The 19,221-nt window shown below is 38.3% G+C and overlaps 1 long non-coding RNA gene across 2 annotated transcripts in view; it reads right to left on the minus strand.

Annotated features, from left to right (window-relative positions):
- Positions 1-19,221, minus strand: part of LOC137201746 (uncharacterized) — a 97,464-nt gene that overhangs the window by 66,358 nt on the left and 11,885 nt on the right. For both annotated transcript variants that reach the window (XR_010932303.1, XR_010932304.1), the window contains exon 2: positions 734-813. This is a non-coding gene — a long non-coding RNA (uncharacterized lncRNA). The remainder of the gene's footprint in view (positions 1-733; positions 814-19,221) is intronic.

Below are 19,221 nucleotides of genomic sequence, written 5' to 3' on the forward strand. Positions count from 1 at the left end.
GTCCCCAGATGCCTACCTTGGTTCTGTCCAAATCAAGTGTCATATAGTGTTTCTTCCCTTGTTCTAAACTTTTCAACTTATGGGTTGATCCAAATCTATGAAAACCCTAGTGCTATTATCAGGAATCTATGAATCCATTGGTGTACCAAACATACTTATGGCTTGAAAATCTCTTCCTCATATATGCGTTGTAATTTTTCAAATGTAGATAGATGTTTTTATGATTAGTTAAAATAGAAATTCATTTAAATGTTTCTTCATACCTAGTAGTAGCATCTGATTATATATTTGCCTAAATAACACACATTGAAAGTACAGCCACAATTGTGCATCGGGGAAGGGAGTGTGTGTTCATGACTGATTTTTAAATTAAAAAATGGTCTTCATATGCAAAAACATTGAGGATCACTGATCTAGTAGAGCAGTGTTATAATTGGAAACTAGGTTATTTTGTTGCATCTTTTTCTTTCTCTTTGTTGCTCAAATTAGTGGATTATATATTGCAAGGAGGAGGTTGCATTTCTTTCATCCTCCTTTCGTACAAATTCCCCCCAAAGAACAATGACTAATCTGTCATGCTGCAAGCGTGGGAGAGGAACTAGGAAACAGACAATGAAAGAGAAAATTCTCCACGTCCCTTGTTAGCAACCAGAAAGCTCTGCTGGAGAAAGTACACACCAGACAAAAACTCACAGTATCTTTCAACATTCTCAGTCACCAAGTGTCTTCATACCTGAGCATTAAGTCCCACCCTGCAGCCTCTGATCACAAACAGGAAACAGAAGGAGGGTCCAAGAGACATGCAGACAATCTCTGAAACAAACAAATAAATAGAAACTTAATAGGTAGGGAGGTAAATAATTTATGAACATACGCCCGAGTGACTTGGTGAGGCTGTTTTCCCATATTAAAGTTTTGTAACTTGTCCATGTTGGGCAGTCATGAAAATATTTTAAAAGGCATTGAGTCCCTTAACTTTGAAGTATTGGAAGGCCAAAAAATCTTTCTTAAAAAAAAAAAATCCAACATCTTGAAACCAGGAACTCTATGTGGTAATTTGGGTGTGTTGCATTGGACAAAGATGGGAGAAAACTGCTACATCCAGAAATCAGCTTAAAACATGCCTAAGGACACCCACACATATAAAAGACATCAAGAAAATCTCCAAGGAAAAATGACAGTGTTCTCCAAGACTGTTGGAAAAAATAACCACACTTTCTGATATTCCTCTTCAGTTGGATATGGCATCTTTTAGATCCAAGTCCATAAGTGGGTGAGAGTGAAAAAGCAACCAACCAGCCCATTACCTTGCATCGGGGGTTTAAACCACCATCCAGCCTGGAGCCTCTTTTTACCTAAATACCACCCTGATTTGAATTTGCTTCCTTATCTCAACACAATATTTCACTGGACACTACCTTTCAGCAAATGATGGTGGGTAGGTTGTTCCTCTATCCCTGGCATAAAGGCTTTGAAGTTCATGGGAATTTCAGATACAAGGATGCTGGTCTTTTAAGAACATTTCTCGTTTGTTTTCTTTTAAGACAGCAGGGGACTGTCAGTCTTGTTCACTGCTTAATCCCCAGCACCCAGAAGACTTGCCAGGCCCTGGTATATACTAAGCACTCAATAAATGCTTTGTTGAGTGGATGAATGAATCCATCTCAGTCACACATCTCTTAAAAATGCCGGGGAGGCCTGGCAACACTTTTGAGAATGGGCTGGCTTCCGCTGGCATCCTCTTCAGCTGCAGAAAGGATAACTACTTGCCAACACTGCTTGATTCATATCTGCCTTTCATCGTGAAAACTGTCATCTTGCCTCTTTTGCCAGGGATCAAATTACATGAGATTAATTAATCAAATAGTTGTGAAGTGAATATTAGGTGTCTGATATGGGGCTCTCATGAGCTCTCACATCCAGTCTCTTGCCTTGGTGGGCTTGAAGAGACAGCCCAGAAGAATCTGAGTTTGATTCTGTACTGAAAACGTTTGTGTAGAACTAAAGTCATGATTTTCTTGTATTTAGATATATCTACCAAATCAAAACCATCCCATCAATTATGGATAACTTAATTTACTCTTATATTTTGTTATCTTTTCTAAATTAGTTTTATCATGGGTGTATTTTTCTAATCAGAAAAAAAAGTGAAAACATTACCCACTCCACCTTGAATTTCAAATAGGATGTGGCATTTGGAAGGCATGACCTAATTCTCTCTTTTCAGGGCCCGAAGAGCATATCCGGCTATATCGCAGGGAAGTAAAACAACATGCCTTGTGAATGAAAGCAAGAAATGTGATCCTTTAGCAATTGGCCTGAATAGGCATTTGTGACAATTGTTCTGGCTTCCAAATCTGTCAGGGTCTATGGCCACACTAGCCATTTTAGTAAAGGAAAAAAATGCTATATTTTATAGAAATTCCAAGTTGTAGAAAAAATGCCTGAGACCAGATACAGTATAACACCTGACTACATAAAGTACATTTCCAAGGCATTATGGCGTTAGTGAAAAGAGTAACGTTTCTGGGAGTATGTGTTTGAATCCTGACTTTCTTATTTACTGCTCTGTGACTTTGGGTAACAGTTATTTTTTAGCTTAAGTGTACTCATCTGAAGAGAGCATAATTCTTTGCATAATTATAAGGATGAGATGCAATAATACACATGAAGTACCTATGACAAAACTTGGACTGCTGTAGGCACTCAATATATGTTCATTCTTTTTGCCTCTATAGACATGTTCCAGATCCCAGGGGAGACGCACCTGGGTTGTATGATGCCTCCCTAAGGAAGGCAGATAATTGGAAAGGAAATATCCTAAAATCTTTGCCTTCATTTAGTAACTTGAAAACTAACACTAAAAACTGACTAAGGTATTTTGAAACCTCATCTCTGTGTATGTAAAAGAGATATTCAGTAATGGTTCAAATGGAATACATTAGTTTTTCATTTCTCCTCAAGACTACTCTAATTAACCTTTAATTCATAAAGACTTAACCTTTAATTACAGGAGAAGGACCAGCCCACAGTTTCAGCTTCCACCTCTACTAGACTGAGGAGGAAATGCAGTAGAAAACCTGATAATCCTGTATGCTGTGCCAGGGAAATGCAAAGGAAGAGATCAATTAACTTTGTTCCTGATTAGATACATTTATTCTTGCCCTTTAGCCCATTGACATGATGCTAAACAGAAGAAAGTTCACAAATATTTTAGTAAGCCAAGACCAAAAAACTCTTCCTATTTTCACGTGAACTTAAAAGGGAATAAAAGATATTACAAAAATTGGTGGGGGAGGAACTGAGTGAATAAATCTGGGGTGTCAAAAATATGAGTTTATGAGAAAGTTCAATCAAAGGGGCAATTGTTTAAAAGTAAGATTTTTTTCAATTTTCAAATGAATCAGAAATAGAATTTCTCAGTGTTGGTTCTCTTGAAGTTTTTTAATGTGTTGGCATTTGTTTTTGTTCCTCAGAATCTGGACCCTTCTGGTCAGGGTGCAGATATCGAGGGTTGAAACATCTGACTGAGGCCCAGCCACTGGATGCCCCATGGGGACCCTGAATTTTGAAGGGGGGGTGCAAAGACCCAAAAACAGTTTAGAAATTATTCCCAGGGGCCATAGTTGCTGTTGTCTAGTGCGGTGGTGTCCAGCTGTAGCCGTGGTGGAGGTATCTGTGGAGATGTTTTACACAGATTCTTCACCTGGATTGCTTCATGGGTTTCCATGGTTCTAACTTCCTTGGTTCTGGCCTTTTCCCCCAAACTTTTGTTGTCCAGCCTTTCTATTGATTGTGGCCTCTAAATTATACACACTTCTAGTAATTTCCTTTCTTGCTTAACTAAGTCAAAATGTATTTTTATTGTTTGACACCAAGACCTGACTAATACATATCGAGGTTTTGAAAATAACATTTACACCCAACTTTTTAAGAATATATGTTTTGTGAGGAAAATCCACTTACGTTTAAGTATTAAGGGGATATAAAGAGAGCAGACAGAATGAAGTGAAGTTCACCTGTAAGGACTTGCCAGATGTACATCGTAAAAGAGTTTGGAAGGCACCAGTAGGTACGGATTAGCCTGGAGTGGGTGGGAAGGCAGGGCAGGTTGTAGGCATATCAGTTATATCCTGCCTGACTCTAACTCATGAGGACATGAGCCTTCTTTAAAAGGAGCAACTCTTTTTTTTTTTTTTTTTTTGCTGTACGCGGGCCTCTCACTGCTGTGGCCTCTCGCGTTGCGGAGCACAGGCTCCGGACGCGCAGGTTCAGTGGCCATGGCTCACGGGCCCAGCCGCTCCGTGGCACGTGGGATCTTCCCGGACCGGGGCACAAACCCGCGTCTCCTGCATCGGCGGGCAGACTCCCAACCACTGCGCCACCAGGGAAGCCCAAGGAGCAACTCTTTTAAAAGAGAAATGGGAGTTGCTGCATGTCCTCAGAAAGAGATCTCCAGTCTGACTGGTTGGGTGTCATTTCCTACTCAGCTCTCTTTGCAATAATCTCACCAACTACCACTCAATTTCAAACCTCCCATCCCTGGGAAACACAATAGAAGGCGGAAGTTGGCCAACTCAAAAGAAACACCTGGAGACCAACAACATCTTTTTTTCAATTATGCTTTTGACTTGGACAGGGAGTGAAAATTCCACTGAGGGCCCAACAGGTGATCTCCTCTGGGCTATGGACAAAGGCCACATGCTCGTGCAACTCGTTAAGCTACTTGTTTTGTGTCCCAGCCAAACATAACACGCTACCTATCTGAATAGAAGACGGTGAGTCATGCAGTCTCAGAACACAGAGACGATGTGTATCTGTGCCTGTGTGTGTAATCTGTCCATGATCACAAAATACTATTACTCGCTTTCTGAAAGGTAATTAAGCAATATGTCCCTAAGGGCTTGGGAGAATCCCTCAAAACTGCTAGGAGAAATCATAAAGTATCAGGCCTTACAGTACCACTAAGGAATGAGAATTTCTATAGATGGCTAAAACAGTGGACCCTCCTGGCTCTTTGGCGGTGGGGGTACATAGAGCCATCTGGAGAGCGCTAGGCTTACTTCCTCCTTGGCGTTTGTGTTGTGGTTCTCAGCAGCTGTCAATACCTTGATTCAAGCTGCTTAGGACTGGGAACAAAGGATTTTTGTTTGAATCTTAAGATTTTTAAGATATAGAAATGGTAACTTCAAGTGATGACAGGGCACGCGATTGCTGTTGAAAGTCAACAGGAAACTTCGAGAGCATACACTAGAGTCTTTGCTTTCCTGTTTCTCTTCACTATGTATCCTGTTAACGAACGGGTGGATGAAAACTTTGATGTCAAGGTATTCAGGAGTGTTTAAGCATACAATAGGCTGTGTGTTTAAGAAATTGGTTAGTTCCTCTACTCTGTGTTAAGTTTCTCTAACCTTTTACTTTGTTATAATTTCAAAATTATATAAAAGTTGCAAAAAATAGTATAAGGAACTCATATAGACCCTTATCCAGATTCACTGATTGTTTATATTTTGTCCTATTTGGTTTATCATTCTCTCTGTGTCTTTCCTCTCTCTACCTGTATGTATGTATTTATATACGTTTATATGCAGAGAAAAAAATAAATACATACACATACATACAGAGAGAGAGAGACAATAATTTTATTTATTGATTTGCATCTATCCCTATTGATTTCCTAAACTATTTGAAAGCAAGTTGGAGGCATTATGCCTTTTTAAGCCTAACTACTTCAGGGTGTAAGAAGAATATATCCTATATAATCATAATACAGTTATGAAGTTCAGGAAAATTAACATTAATATGAAACTTTTATCTAATCTACTACCCATATTCCAATTTTTAATTGTCCCGTTAGTATTTTTACAGTATTTTTGCCTACCATACAGAATCCAGTCCAGCATCATGTATACAGCACTTAGTGTCCCATGTCTTTAGTCTCCTTTAATCTGTAATCATTTTGCAGGTTTTCTCTTTCTCGACCTGGATATATTTGAAGAACCTCTGCATTACTCTTAAAAGTAGGTGTACCTACTTCTGTTCTCTTTATGTCTCCAATTCTCATTGCTAAGCTCCTGCTGCATATTTCAACCATTGACCCTTTGGCTCCCTTAGCTCTATTAATCTTTTTGATTTCCTATTTCTTCCCTCTCTCCATCCTGTAATCAGATTTTCTGCACTCCTAATAGAAAGAGAGGAAATTGTTCCATCCATTGTACTAAAATACAATAGCAGGCTGCAACACAGTCCATGAGCTTACGTGGACTCAACTTACTTACTCTCTTCCTTTAATGGATCAAATGACTTAAGGTACAGTAGTTCTTTAAAGTACAGAAGTTTATCTATCAAGAAAATCTAGCAGTTTGTACGGAAGCCTGGCTTTCTCTCTAAGATGACACCCATTTGTAAAGATTTCAACAATTAATTAGACACGTTAGAGATGTGTATTCCAAAAATTATTTAGGATTCAATTGGGATAAATTTCTAAATATTAGGTAAATGCAATCACCCAGACATTCTGGATCTTCACTTCTTTACACTGAATAAATAAGGCAAGGCTCCTGACTTAGTTCCCATGAGTTTTCTCCTGAAGCAATTTCTCTTCTTGGAAACACTTGAGAGAAGGGACAGCTCTATTCATCCGGGTCCGAACGATCAGTCTCTGGTGTTTCTCATCCTCGCTCCATATTTTCTCGAGTACAATGATAACTCTGGCAGGTGGTCCTTGGCAATATGCAAGATTCAATTCACCATTCCAGGGTCAGTAAATGGGAGAATCATACCTAGAGATAAACTCTTAATAATTACCCTTGTTCCTGTGAAATTTGAGTGAGATCAAGATGTTCAGGGTCAAATGAAAAGCTCTTCAGCATTCACTACAGTCTCTGTGAGAAGTGGGACTCAGTGCTCTGCGTGGGGAGCTCTGATTTCTACTCAAGACCGTAACTTTCTGAGTAGTCTGGGCAAGTTACTTTTCCCCCTTAATTTCTTCCTCTGTAAAATGAGAATAATTATATCACAGAGATAATCTATGAAACGGCTAGAAAAGTGGTAGCAAAGACCCAAGCACAGCAATCATAAATATCCAATCAGGGCTGTCGATCATTTATGAGTTTTACTGCAAACCACTGACCCTGTTTCACAGAGAATGGCTTACTGTTCACCTCTGTTTATTTAAAACAACCTCGGAAAGAGATGATAATGGACAATGCCTCTAGGTTTTTGCTGTCAAAGATCCTGGATTAAGCAGCAGTATTCAGAGTACAGACTGGCATTGTGATGAAACTGGCCTCTTTGCTGTTTGGTAAAAAGATGAGACTTATAAGCCCTCAGCACAGAGAGAAGCCTCGTCTGGGCTGGCATATGCTGTCTCCCTCTCTCCCCAGCCTGCAAATGTGATTCTTGGTTGCATCGCACATGGTGGGAGGGCACACATGCGCATGCATGTCACACACACACGCACACACATTCACTCCATTCACCACGTACCAAATATGGCCTTTCATTCGGTCCCTCACTGCATCTCCTTCCAACTGCCCCAGCCCACCTACCACCCATTCTGCCTCTCTCTGCGCCCACAAGGTGTCTAGTAGCAACCATGTGTGAGCCTTCCCCTCTTCTCTCTCCAATTAAACATAGGCAGCTCCGGTCTTACCCCTGCAGAGTCTTCTTCCAGAAGATTCTAAACTAATCTGTTCTAATGAAATTATGAACAATATTGGCTTTATGTGTTTCCCCTTCTCTTGCCTTATTTCAACAAGATTTTCTTGCTCTCAGTGCCTTTAAGTATCATAGCAGAACCACTCAGGAATACTTTTGGCAGGTGGAACTTCCTTTTGCTTTTAAGTCACACTGCTTGGGGTGGTGGTCCACAAGGTGCTAGCTCTCAGTCATTGCACTTGGTTGCTAATTAAGGAAACATTCTGATTTAAGGCAATTCCTGAAATAGGGCAAGTCCCACCATTCTTGGCAAAAGAAAACTTGGAATTCAAGACCAAAACGATGGAGAGTGACAGTGATGCACTTTGTTTCTGAGCTCCCAGGTGTAGAAGTTTCTAGAAGATGCTCTATTGCTCATCAAGGGTAACGTTCATGTCTTCCAAGGGTAAAAGGTCTTACCTACTAATCCAGGGACTCACTAAAATGTCAGTAATTAGGTCAGAATGTGTTGTTCTTTTGATATTATGAAAAAAATGATGAGGTGAAATAGCTAATTTGAGCTGTTGAGGGTTTCTAGAATTTCTCTACATAGTGACCATTTGTGGTCAATTTTCAGGCTTAGAAAGCAGAATCATTTTCTTCATTCAATTAATTTTCCCTGTATCGTCACCTTCTTTCCTTAATAAATACTTCGCTTTCCCTTCTCATTTTTGCTCACATGCATTTTCCTTGTATCACTCCTTCCCCCTCTTTATGCTCCTTTCTTCCCTTTCCGCAATCATCCTTTTTCCTTTTTAAGAATGCTTGCCCACCTTTTTAGCTGATTCCCTGGTTCTTTTATCTTGCAGGTGCTGGCTCTTCTATCGAATTTAAATGCATCTTCCAGACCCACAGAGGCTGGGGCACACTCTCCTCTGCCTCATTATAACCGGCTGTCACTGAGACAGGAAATAGCATGAGCCTCACCTTCACCAGCCTCTCCGGGCCCATCACTGAATACATCCTTCTAGAATAAAGTTGCCCTGATCAGCACGCTGGCCATAGAGGGCATTCCTAATTCACACCATGGTTACCTCCCTGCCTTTGCACAACTGTGTCCAGACCCACTTATCCACGTACACACATTTACTTTTATAAATGGGATTTGATATAGACTTTAATTTGCAGTTTGCCTTCAAGCAATTTCCTTGCAGTGCTTTCAGATATGCTCCCTCAACTGAATCAGTTTTAATAAAACATAAATTAGTGGATGGGGGCTTAAATTTGCCAATCCAGATAAAGCGTACAGGATCATTGTAACGTGAGCTTTCTAAATAAGAATTTGCTGGAATAAATACAATGCCTTGGGGAAAAGTTGGCAATATGATCAACTAATTAAGGAGAAAGAAACAGTGATACCACCTTTGGAAGGAATCTAAGATGCCATATAATTCTATTTTATTCTTGGGAAACCTTGATTACTATGACATAGGAGATCCAGATAAAACATTAATTTCAAGACCTTGAGGAAGGGGGAAATTGACTTGTTTTTCAGTTCCAGAGCATATCAGTGGAGGCATCAGGACTTGATCCCAGTTCTTGGCAATTTGCAATACAGAAATTTGGAATTTCTTTTTCCCTGAGAATGTTACCTTAAAGTTACTATGAAATCCTTTATTCTTAAAAACGTCTCCATGCAATCTCAGAAGAGAAGCATCTTTATGGTAGCTCTTTGGCCACCCAAACTCTAGTATTCACTGAGATTAATTTGTATGAATGCACGCAGTAGGAAATAAACCACTTGGAACAATTTGATCTGACACTGTTAGCATATTGATGACATGGACTTTTTTATTTCTGGCAACTCATTCTCGCTGGGCTTGATACTTCTTCAACTTTTGCTGGAAGGAGAATAACAACTTTATTTTGAAGTTGGGCAAAAGTTCACCGGCCTGGAAATTATTAAGTGGTTTGTCTCCTACTTACTCGGCGAGAAATCATGTATATAAAGGTAGTGATAATAGGAAGTTTCCTACAGCAAATGTACAGTATGCTATAATTTAGGTTCATTGGTTCATATTTGTGTTTTTTTAAAGGTTTGGGGCAAATTCAGGCAGATTATAGCAAGCCTTAGATTGACTTATTAGGCCACCCTAAGAATTGCATGAGTATTAACAATTATAAGTACAAGAGTGAAAAGCAGAATTTAGAACAAGAAGGGAGCTCATGTTCATGTGGCTTGACCCCTCTTAAGGATGCTGAGGCCAAGAGAGCTTGTGTGAGGTCTTCTGACTGAGACACACTCTTCTCTCTGTTGCTTGGTAAGAATATGTTGGGAAATAAATAAAATTTTCCTGACATCAAGAGGATACTAGTAATTGCTTTTTCAGAGCTGAACACTTTTTTCCCCTCAAGTCTTTCTTTGAGAGAGGACTAACATTTGCTGGCGAATTGGGACAAGATATACAGGATATGGCCGTAGAACAAGGAGTATTTCCTGTGCGGAATTTACGGGCTTAACCAGAAACTGCATCCTTGATTTCATACTCAGTTGAGAGTTAAGTTTTCCCACAACTTGGCCTGTAGGGCCAGATATCTATTAAACACTTGATATCCATAAAAATGGGCAAGAGATAGACATACTCTAGGAAAAGAAGAAACACAAATAACTTCGTGTTTGGCTTTTAAATGCACTGAATCTGAAAAATTCACAAGATTAGACTGATGTTCAAGTCCAAAGAAAATCTTTTCACCATTCTATTTATAAACATAGCTAGAACCATATGAAATTGCCTTTTTGGTAGGTCAAAAATGGTCAATATTAGCCATGTCTTACAGGTTGACCTAATATTATGTAATAAAGATCTGTAGGTAACTAGACTGTGTCCATACATTTCAAATAACTAGGTTTTTTTGCATTCATATTGGTCTCCTTAAAAAATTAATTGGACTATTACAGGCTTTACTTGGCTGCAGTGAATTGATTGTGATCCTGAAAATGGGAGAAAATGGATAAGCCATGTCCTGGTCTGTCCTTCACATGTGTCTAGACCTGTGTCATTGCATGTCTGTACCCCTACCAAAGCATTCATTTCTTAAGATAATCTTATGGTATTGCAAGGAAGCCTGCTGCCTCCTTCAGAAGGATTCATGCCGCTGTTTCCAGGCAGTGTGTCTCCCCTCATGCTTTGTCTTTCAGCCCCTCTTTCCTCCTCTGCTCTCTCACTGATGTGCCCCTAGAAATGCTCCTTTTTCTCTTTGTTCCTACTTGCTCTGACACTTCTGCTGAGCTAAATGATGGCTAATAGCAGGGGGATAGGCTGCCAGCTATTATGGGTGCTTTGTGTGGAGCCCATCTGACCTTTTTATTATACAAAGGTGTTAAGCTAGTTATTAAGGAAGAGAAACTGAAAAGAAACCATATGAAGAAAAAAAGTGGCAAAGCAAACCTGCTTATAAATCTGCCAACCTTTAATTATCTCGGAAGCAAGAACTTCCTCATTATGAATGATGGAATAAAAGAAAGTTGAAGACTTATCACCTAATGATAACCCTGTGTTGGCATCAATTACAGGTTTTCCGGATTCATGTATCAGGATGTTGATTTCAGGAGCTCAGACCAGACTTTAGTGGTCAAGAAAGCGAGTTACTCAGAGTGATACAGAAAAGCTGATTCAAATGTGGACTTGGCTGCAAAGGGCAATACTATCTGGTAATTCAGGTCTTGATCTTAAATCAAACAGGTGATGTAACCTCAGACAGTACAAGAGCTGACATGTATTTGAAAACGTCTAGGTTCTACTTAAGTGCTTTAAGCTCCCCCCGCCAAAAGTTAAATTCTAAACTGTGCTTGCTTTTATCTCTTTCCCTTTTCTTTACTTATTCAATATATAGTAAAAATTTTGTTTGAAAAATACCAACCTCGTTCTGGCAAAGGATAAGAAAAACTTGTTTGGACTTTTCAAAATGTATCTTGCCCCTACTCTCTGAGCCTTCACTCAAAGCACTCACTAAACCAAACATTTTTTGAGGTTTGAAAGTGTCTGGTTCACTTTTTTTTTATTATTATTTTTCCTTTGGGCACACCTCTGCATTTCAAGATATATTATTATAAATATTATCATTTCCAGGCCAAACACAGGCAAAAAGTCCTGGTAGAACACAATTTTGCAGACTAAAGATTTTCAGAAAAAATTGGATAATCTGTGCATAAGCATCTAAATTTTGGGGTGCTTAAAATAGAAAGTATCAAAATGTATCACTAACCCAAATCCTCATCTGAACCAGATCTTTTCATGGTTATAGACCTTGAAGGTTGCCCTCCATTAGTCTGTCAAAGACCCCCATATTCTATTCAACATTGATTTCTTGGTTTTATAAAATACAACGGTCAATTTCTCTAAGGAAACTGCTGTTTATTTGGTAAGCCTTACTAATCTTTTTCCATTATAACAAAAAAACAATACAGTTTATCAAAGAAGTAAAAACAGACTGTTGCCAGATATTTTCACATGCTAACTGGCACTAGAGTCTTGTACATTTTGTTTTCATGAGATATCTAGGTTACATGAATAATACACTGAGAGGTTTGGGTGATTTCTCAAACATTATTTTTGGTAGTTACAGAAACCAAACCCAAGAAGAGTGTATATGTTTGTGAACATTTAATTAAATTTCTATGGGCACAGAGAAGGAAACATCCCTGAATCAATACTTGAAAACACCTCGTTAGGTTACAGCTAACCCGTGGTCTGTTCGTTTTGAATCAGGTCCTTGTTACGCTTTTTAACATTTTTGATACTGTCATTCAAAAATATTTTGTATTCTTTTCTTTTTCTATTTATCTGATTTGACTCCAATCCATTTTGTGGTGTTGGCTGGGTTTTTGGTTTGAGTCAAATTTTCCATACAACCCCAAACTCCTTTGCTCTCTCTCTGAGAATGTTCCTTTAATCAAGAATAAGAGAGTTGAGGAAGAGCTTGTATTAACCTGCCTGGGAAGCAAGTTTGGGTCTTTTTCTTCTCTGTTCCCCCTGGCCCTACCCCCACTCTTTTAATAAAACTAATAACCAGAGGTCTTAGTTGAAATAATGGAGATGTTAAAAGTGGATATGAAAATTCATGGTAGCTACTAATCATGCTAAACTTTCTAATGGCTCGTTTGCCTGATGCTTTCTAATTGATGGAGCAGACGTGCTGGGTGTTTGGAGATGAACTGATACATGCCTGGATTTATGTGGCCCCGAGGCTAAGTCTGTACTTGTTAGCCAGCAGGAGAGCAGAGGGGTCTCCTTCAGCTGAGGCTGGGGCTGAACTGCTGCTGTGAAGTTCACGAAGGGAGCAAAATCAGTTTCCAAAGGCAGTTCAATCTGTAGCACAACCACAACTTTCTGTCCTCTGGTACGCCAACGCAGAACCAATGTAATTATCTGGGTAAATCAAACCACAGGGTGTTTCATACTCCAAGGTCACCGTGAAAGGTTACTGATGGTGAGCCCATGCACTTCCTTTTCTTGCCATAAGCTTTCCGTTGCTCCAAACCTCATCTTTGTAAGTCCCCCCCCTTTTCCTAAAAAAATGTACAATCTGCTTGCGGTTCCTTTCCCACAGCCTCTTAGGGGCATGTGAATTTGGTGGACTTACTGCTTCACCCTTCTCCGCAAATACGTAGTTTTCTTTAAAACAACATTAAACTAGCTGACCCCTATATTTTAATTTATTAATGTAGAAGAGGAGTAACTAGTAGAAGAGAATAAAAAGAGGGAAAAAAGCGAAAGGGGAACTGACATTTCGTGAGTGATTGCCACGAGTCAGGTATCTTATGAACATCATCTCATAAACTTCTATAATATAATTAAGACATTGTACATGTAAATCATTAGGATAATTATCTCTATTTTCTATCTCAGTTTAATAAGTAGATACAGCTTTATGCTTTTGATCCTCCTCTGCCTGGCATTCTATGGGTTAGACTCCTTGAGACAAACAAACATTAAATTGTAGCTATCGTAAGTAAAACCAGTTTCTAAACTACTCTGCACACACAAACTTAGCAAACTTAATACTTTATGGAGACAGTATGTCATGGTGCGTAGCAGGGAGAAAGGCCTGAATTCTATTTAGAACTTTGATCCTGACTAGCTGTGTGAGTTGTTCCACCTCTCTACCCTTCTGTTTCTCGTGGGGTTGTTGTGAAAATTAAACGGCACCCAATAAGTGGTAGGCATTTTTATCACTAATTATCTAACTCAATGGCATAAGCAGATAATGGTTCTTAGGATATAAAGCTAACAGTGGATATAAGCAAGGTTATAAAATCAAAGTAATGGGTTTTGGGAAGGACTACCTACAGAAGGGACAAATATGTCATGGAATTTCCTTTAGCGGTCTCAGATTTCTTCTTTCCTTTCTACTCCCACAGTTAGCTGAAGGTTTACCACCTTGTATCTGAATCGGATTATGTCTAGCTATACCGATAATTTCTCAAGTTTATTCACTTTTCTTATTATCCTAAAATGTACCCTTTGTTGTGTCATTCTCCCTACTAAAATTCCACATACCATTTCCCTTCTGCCTTTCTGTTGAAGCCCACGTTTCTCAGTATAGTGGTAAAAATTGACTCTATTTTCCAATTATTCTGACTCTATTCTCCAATTATTCTGGTTCCCATGATCTCTAGCACAAAATTCCTGTTTCACTTGGCTTGTAGCTCTAATATGCCAACTTCATCCTTCTCTCAGCCCCACAACATACATCTACAACATTACATCATTCCCTTGCTTGAAATTCTTTTCCCTTTCCTCTTTGTCTCTCCGAATTCTATCCATCTTCCAAGGCCCATATCTTTTGTGTTATTCCCTAAGTGCTGAGATAATGGAGTGAGTGTGGACAGGACCTGTGAAAATCATGGGAAAGTCACTTCCTTGATTAGGTTATATTATATTCAAAAGTAATGGGATACTCATTCCTGTGATAGTGTTACACTAATTAAGGCTCCTTAATAGACTGGCTTGAGAGATTTGAAGCAAGAGAAATGCCTACCTGCTGGCCTTGAAGAAGCAAACTGCCATGTTGTAGAGAGGGCTGCGTGACAAGAAACTGAGGGTGGGCTCTAGGATCTGAGAGCAGTGCCCAGCTGACAGCCAGCGAGAAAGAGGGGACCTCAGTCCTGCAACTACAAGGAATTGAATTCTGCCAACGACCAGTAAGCTCAGAAGAAGACCCATTTCCAGGCTTTTCATTCTGTCCTATTGATTTATCACAAGAGATCAGGATCCCAGCAGATACCTTGATTTCAGTCTTATGAGACTCTGAGCAGAAGACCCAGCTAAAACGTGCCAGACTCCTGGTCCACAGAAGCTGTGAACTAATAAATTACACTGGTTTAGGCCACCAAGTCTGTGGCAATTTGGTACACAGCAGTAGAAAACTAATACAGTGGGTGACTGAAGGTTCCCTAGACCACGTTTGTGAGTTTTGGGCCATGCCGCACGGCAAGAGGGATCTTAGTTCCCCGACCAGGGGTGGAACCCACGCCCCCTGCATTGGAAGTGCAGAGTCTTAACCACTGGACCGCCAGAAAAGTCCCATGTTTGTGAGTTTCGATGTTTAATTCTTGGAAGCACAAATGACTAGCTCATTGACTCTTTTGTATATTTTCCCATGTGTAAATAAGGGCATTGTTTTGGTCTAGGAAACCGCTTGGAGCAGCAGAGCAACTAGGAGTGTTTTGAAATAAAGGATTTATTATAGGAGTCATACTTCCTGTGAGAGGAGCTGGGGAAATTAAGGTCCAGAAGGGAGACTTGGAGAATTAGAGAATTAAGTCATTAATCCTGAAGCACTGAGCAGGGCAGACTTCTTTCTTAGTGATAAAAGGGGCCAAAGAGAGCAACTTGTTCACCTTGGAACTCTAAAAATTTTGCTGAGGTGGAAGGCTCAGATTTTTTTTTTAAAGCAACTTTATGGAAGTACAATTAAATACAATAAATTATACCCATGTTGGTGTACAGTTTAGTGAGTTTTGATGAATGTATATACTTGAGTAACCAACATCACAGTCAAGATATAGAACATTTCCATCACCCTAAAAAGTTCCCTTGTGTCCCTTTGCAGTTGATAATTCCCCACCCCTTGGTCTAGGCAACTGTAATCTTCTTTTGGTCAGTATAAATTAGTTTTCCCTGTTTTAGAATTTCACATATATGCAATCAAACCCTATGCCCTCTTTTATAACTGGCTTCTCTCATTCACCCATAAGGTTTTTTGTATTCGTCCATGTTGTTGCTTGTAACAAGTTTGTTACATAATATTCCATCATGTGGATGTACCACAATTAGTTTATTCATTCAGCATTTGATGAACATTTGGATTTCAGGTTTGCTTCTATGAACATTCACGCACACATTTCTTGGGGGGTAAGTAAACACTTAGTTGGAATGGCTGGGTACTATGAAAAGTGTATGTTTAATTTAGAAAAGACTGCTAAACATCTTTTCAAAGTGATTATACAAGTTTACACTTTCATCAGCAAGATATGAGAGTTTCAGTTGCTCCATTTCCTAGCCAAAATTTGGTATTGTCAGTCTCTTTAATATTAGTCTCAGTAGATATAAAATAGTATCTCATGGTTTTCATCTTTATTTCCATAGTAACTAATGATATTGAGTATCTTTTAATGTACTTACTGGCCATTTATATAACTTCTTATGTAATGCATTTTTTCCCAAATCTTTTCCCTATTTAAAAAATTATATTGTTTGTCTTATTTTGAGTTGTGAGAATTTTTTTTGTGTATTTTAGACCTAAGTCCTTTTCACTGCAAGCATTTTCTCCTGGTATGTGGCTTTGCTTTTCAAGTTCTTAATGGTGTCTTTCAAAGACATGTTTTTAAATTTGATGAAGTGTAATTTTTCAGTAATTTTTATATGATTAGTGCTTTATGGGATGTCTCTAAGAAATCTTTGCCTATTCCAAGGTTGCAAAGATTTTTTATGATTTCTTTTAGAACTTAGTTTTAGCCTCTATAATTGGTCTATAGTGAAAGCAAGAGATGAAGAGACAATCCTTTCTCTGTTGAATTACTTTGGTAAGTTTGTCAGACATCAATTGACCATATATTTATATTTGGATCCATTTCCAGGCTTTTTATTTTGTCCTATTGATTTATCTATGTGTCTAACCATACGTCAATATCACACTATCTTGATTACTTTAGCTTTATAATAAATCTTGAAATAGGTACTGTGAGTCTTCCAAATTTGTTTTTTTCCAAAACTGCTTTGGCTAATATAGGTTCTTTTGAATTTTCTATAAATTTTAGAACCAGATTGCTAATACCTAATAAACAGCCTTCCATTTGGAGTTTTGACTGAGATTACATTTTATCTGAAATTTTTATTTGCAGAGAATGACAGCTTAGCAATATTGAGTCTTTGAATTCGTGGTCATGATATATCTCTCCATTTCTTTAGTTTTCCTTTAATTTCTCTCAACATTTTTTTGTTGTTTTCAGGGTACAATGAATCTACACATTTTGTTAAAGTACTCTAAGTATTTAAAGTCTTGAGTGTTAAAGTAAGTAATATTATTTTAATTCTGTATTTAACTTTTTACTAGTAGTATATAGAAATATAATTGGGTTTGGTACATTGACCTTGTATACTGAAACTTTGTTAAAATCACTTGTAACATTAAAAAATTTTTCTTATGATTTCTACATAAACAGTCATTCAAATGAAGACTTTTTTTTGCTTCCTTTCCACATTTATTACTTTTACTCATTTTTCTTGCCTCATTGCCTGGCTAGGGCCTCCAATACAGTGCTGAATATAAAGGGTGAGAATGTACCTCCTCGTCTTGTTTCTGACGGGGGAAAGCATTTATTCTCATCTCATTCTCATTGTTATGATCTTAGCAGTAGGTTTCTTTGTAGATGCCCTTTGTCATATGGAAGATGTTGGCTTCTACTCCTAACTTGCTCAGGGTTATTATCATAAATGGCTGTTGAAATTGTTCAAATGCTCTTTTATATCTACTTGATTATTAATATAGTGATTTTTAAAAGTTAAACTAACCTTGTATTCTTGAGATATATCCCAGTTGGTCATGATGTATTATCCTTTTTTAATGCAGCTGGATTATATTTATTTATAGTGAATTAAGAAACTATTTGTCTATGTTCATGAGCAATATTGGACTTGAACTTCTTTTCTTATAAAGACTTTGGTTTTGGTATCAGAGAATTCTGGCTTCACACAACATAAGAATTTTCTAAAAGAGTTTGCGTAGGATTGTTCTTATTTCTGCCTTAAATATTTGATAGAATTCACCACTGAAACAAACTGGGCTTGGAATTTTCTTGTTGAAAGACTTTTAGTTTCATACTCAGTTTCTGCAATATTCTTCCTGTTACTGATTTCTAATTTATTTCATTGTGGTCAAAGATCACATATGATTTTAATAATTTTAATTATATTGAGACTATTAATGACCCAGAATATGGTCTATCTTAGTGATTATTCCATGTCCATTTGTTATGGGTATGCACTCTGCCACTGTTGGATGTAGTGTTATCTACGTGTTAAGTCAAATTGGTTGATAGTGTTCAAGTTTTCTCTGTCTTTACTGATTTTCTGTCTGCCCGTTCTGTCAATTGCTGGGAGAGGACTATTGAAGTCTCCAGCTAAAATTGTTGCTTTGTCTATTTCCGTTGTAAGTTTTTGCTTCATACATTTTAAGGTTCTGAAATCAGTTACACACATATTGGGATTATTGAGTTTTCTTTATGAATTGACTAATTTATTATCATGAAATGTCCTTCTTTATCTCTGGTAATATTTCTCATCTAATTTATCAGGTAAAATCACTACAGCTTTCTTATGATTAGTGTTGTCATGGCATATTACTTAACATTCTTTTACTTTAAACCTACCTATGTCTTTATATTTCAAGTGAGTTTGTTATAGACAGCATATAGCTGGATCTTACTTTTTAGTTTAAAAACTACTGCCTTTCAGTTGGTACTTTTAGTACATTTGCATTAAACATAATTAACGATATGGTTATAGTTAAGTTTAAATCTATCATCTTACTATCTCTTTTTTGTTAACTTTTTCTTTTTCATCTTTTCCTGTCCTCGTTTGGCTTAATAGAATCATTTTGGAAGTCATCTTTATCTCTTTTATTGGCATATGAGCTTTTCCTCTTTGCTTTATTTTTTAGTGTGCGTTCAAAGATTTAAAATATGCATCTTTAATTTATCACAATCTACCTTTAAAGAGTATTATACCAGTTCATGTATAATTTAGGAACCTTAAGAGAGTATACTTCCATTTTCCCCATTTTCTTTTATTTTTTGTGGTACACGGGCCTCTCAACTGTTGTGGCCTCTCCCACTGCGGAGCACAGGCTCCGGACGCGCAGGCCCAGCCGCCATGGCTCACGGGCCCAGCCACTCTGCGGCATGTGGGATCTTCCCGGACCGGGGCACGAACCCGTGTCCCCTGCATCGGCAGGCGGACTCTCAACCACTGCGCCACCAGGGAAGCCCTTCCCCATTTTTTAAAATGTTATTGTTATCAC

The sequence above is a fragment of the Pseudorca crassidens genome, chromosome 11 (genome assembly GCF_039906515.1).
Source record: "Pseudorca crassidens isolate mPseCra1 chromosome 11, mPseCra1.hap1, whole genome shotgun sequence".
Taxonomy (NCBI): domain Eukaryota; kingdom Metazoa; phylum Chordata; class Mammalia; order Artiodactyla; family Delphinidae; genus Pseudorca; species Pseudorca crassidens.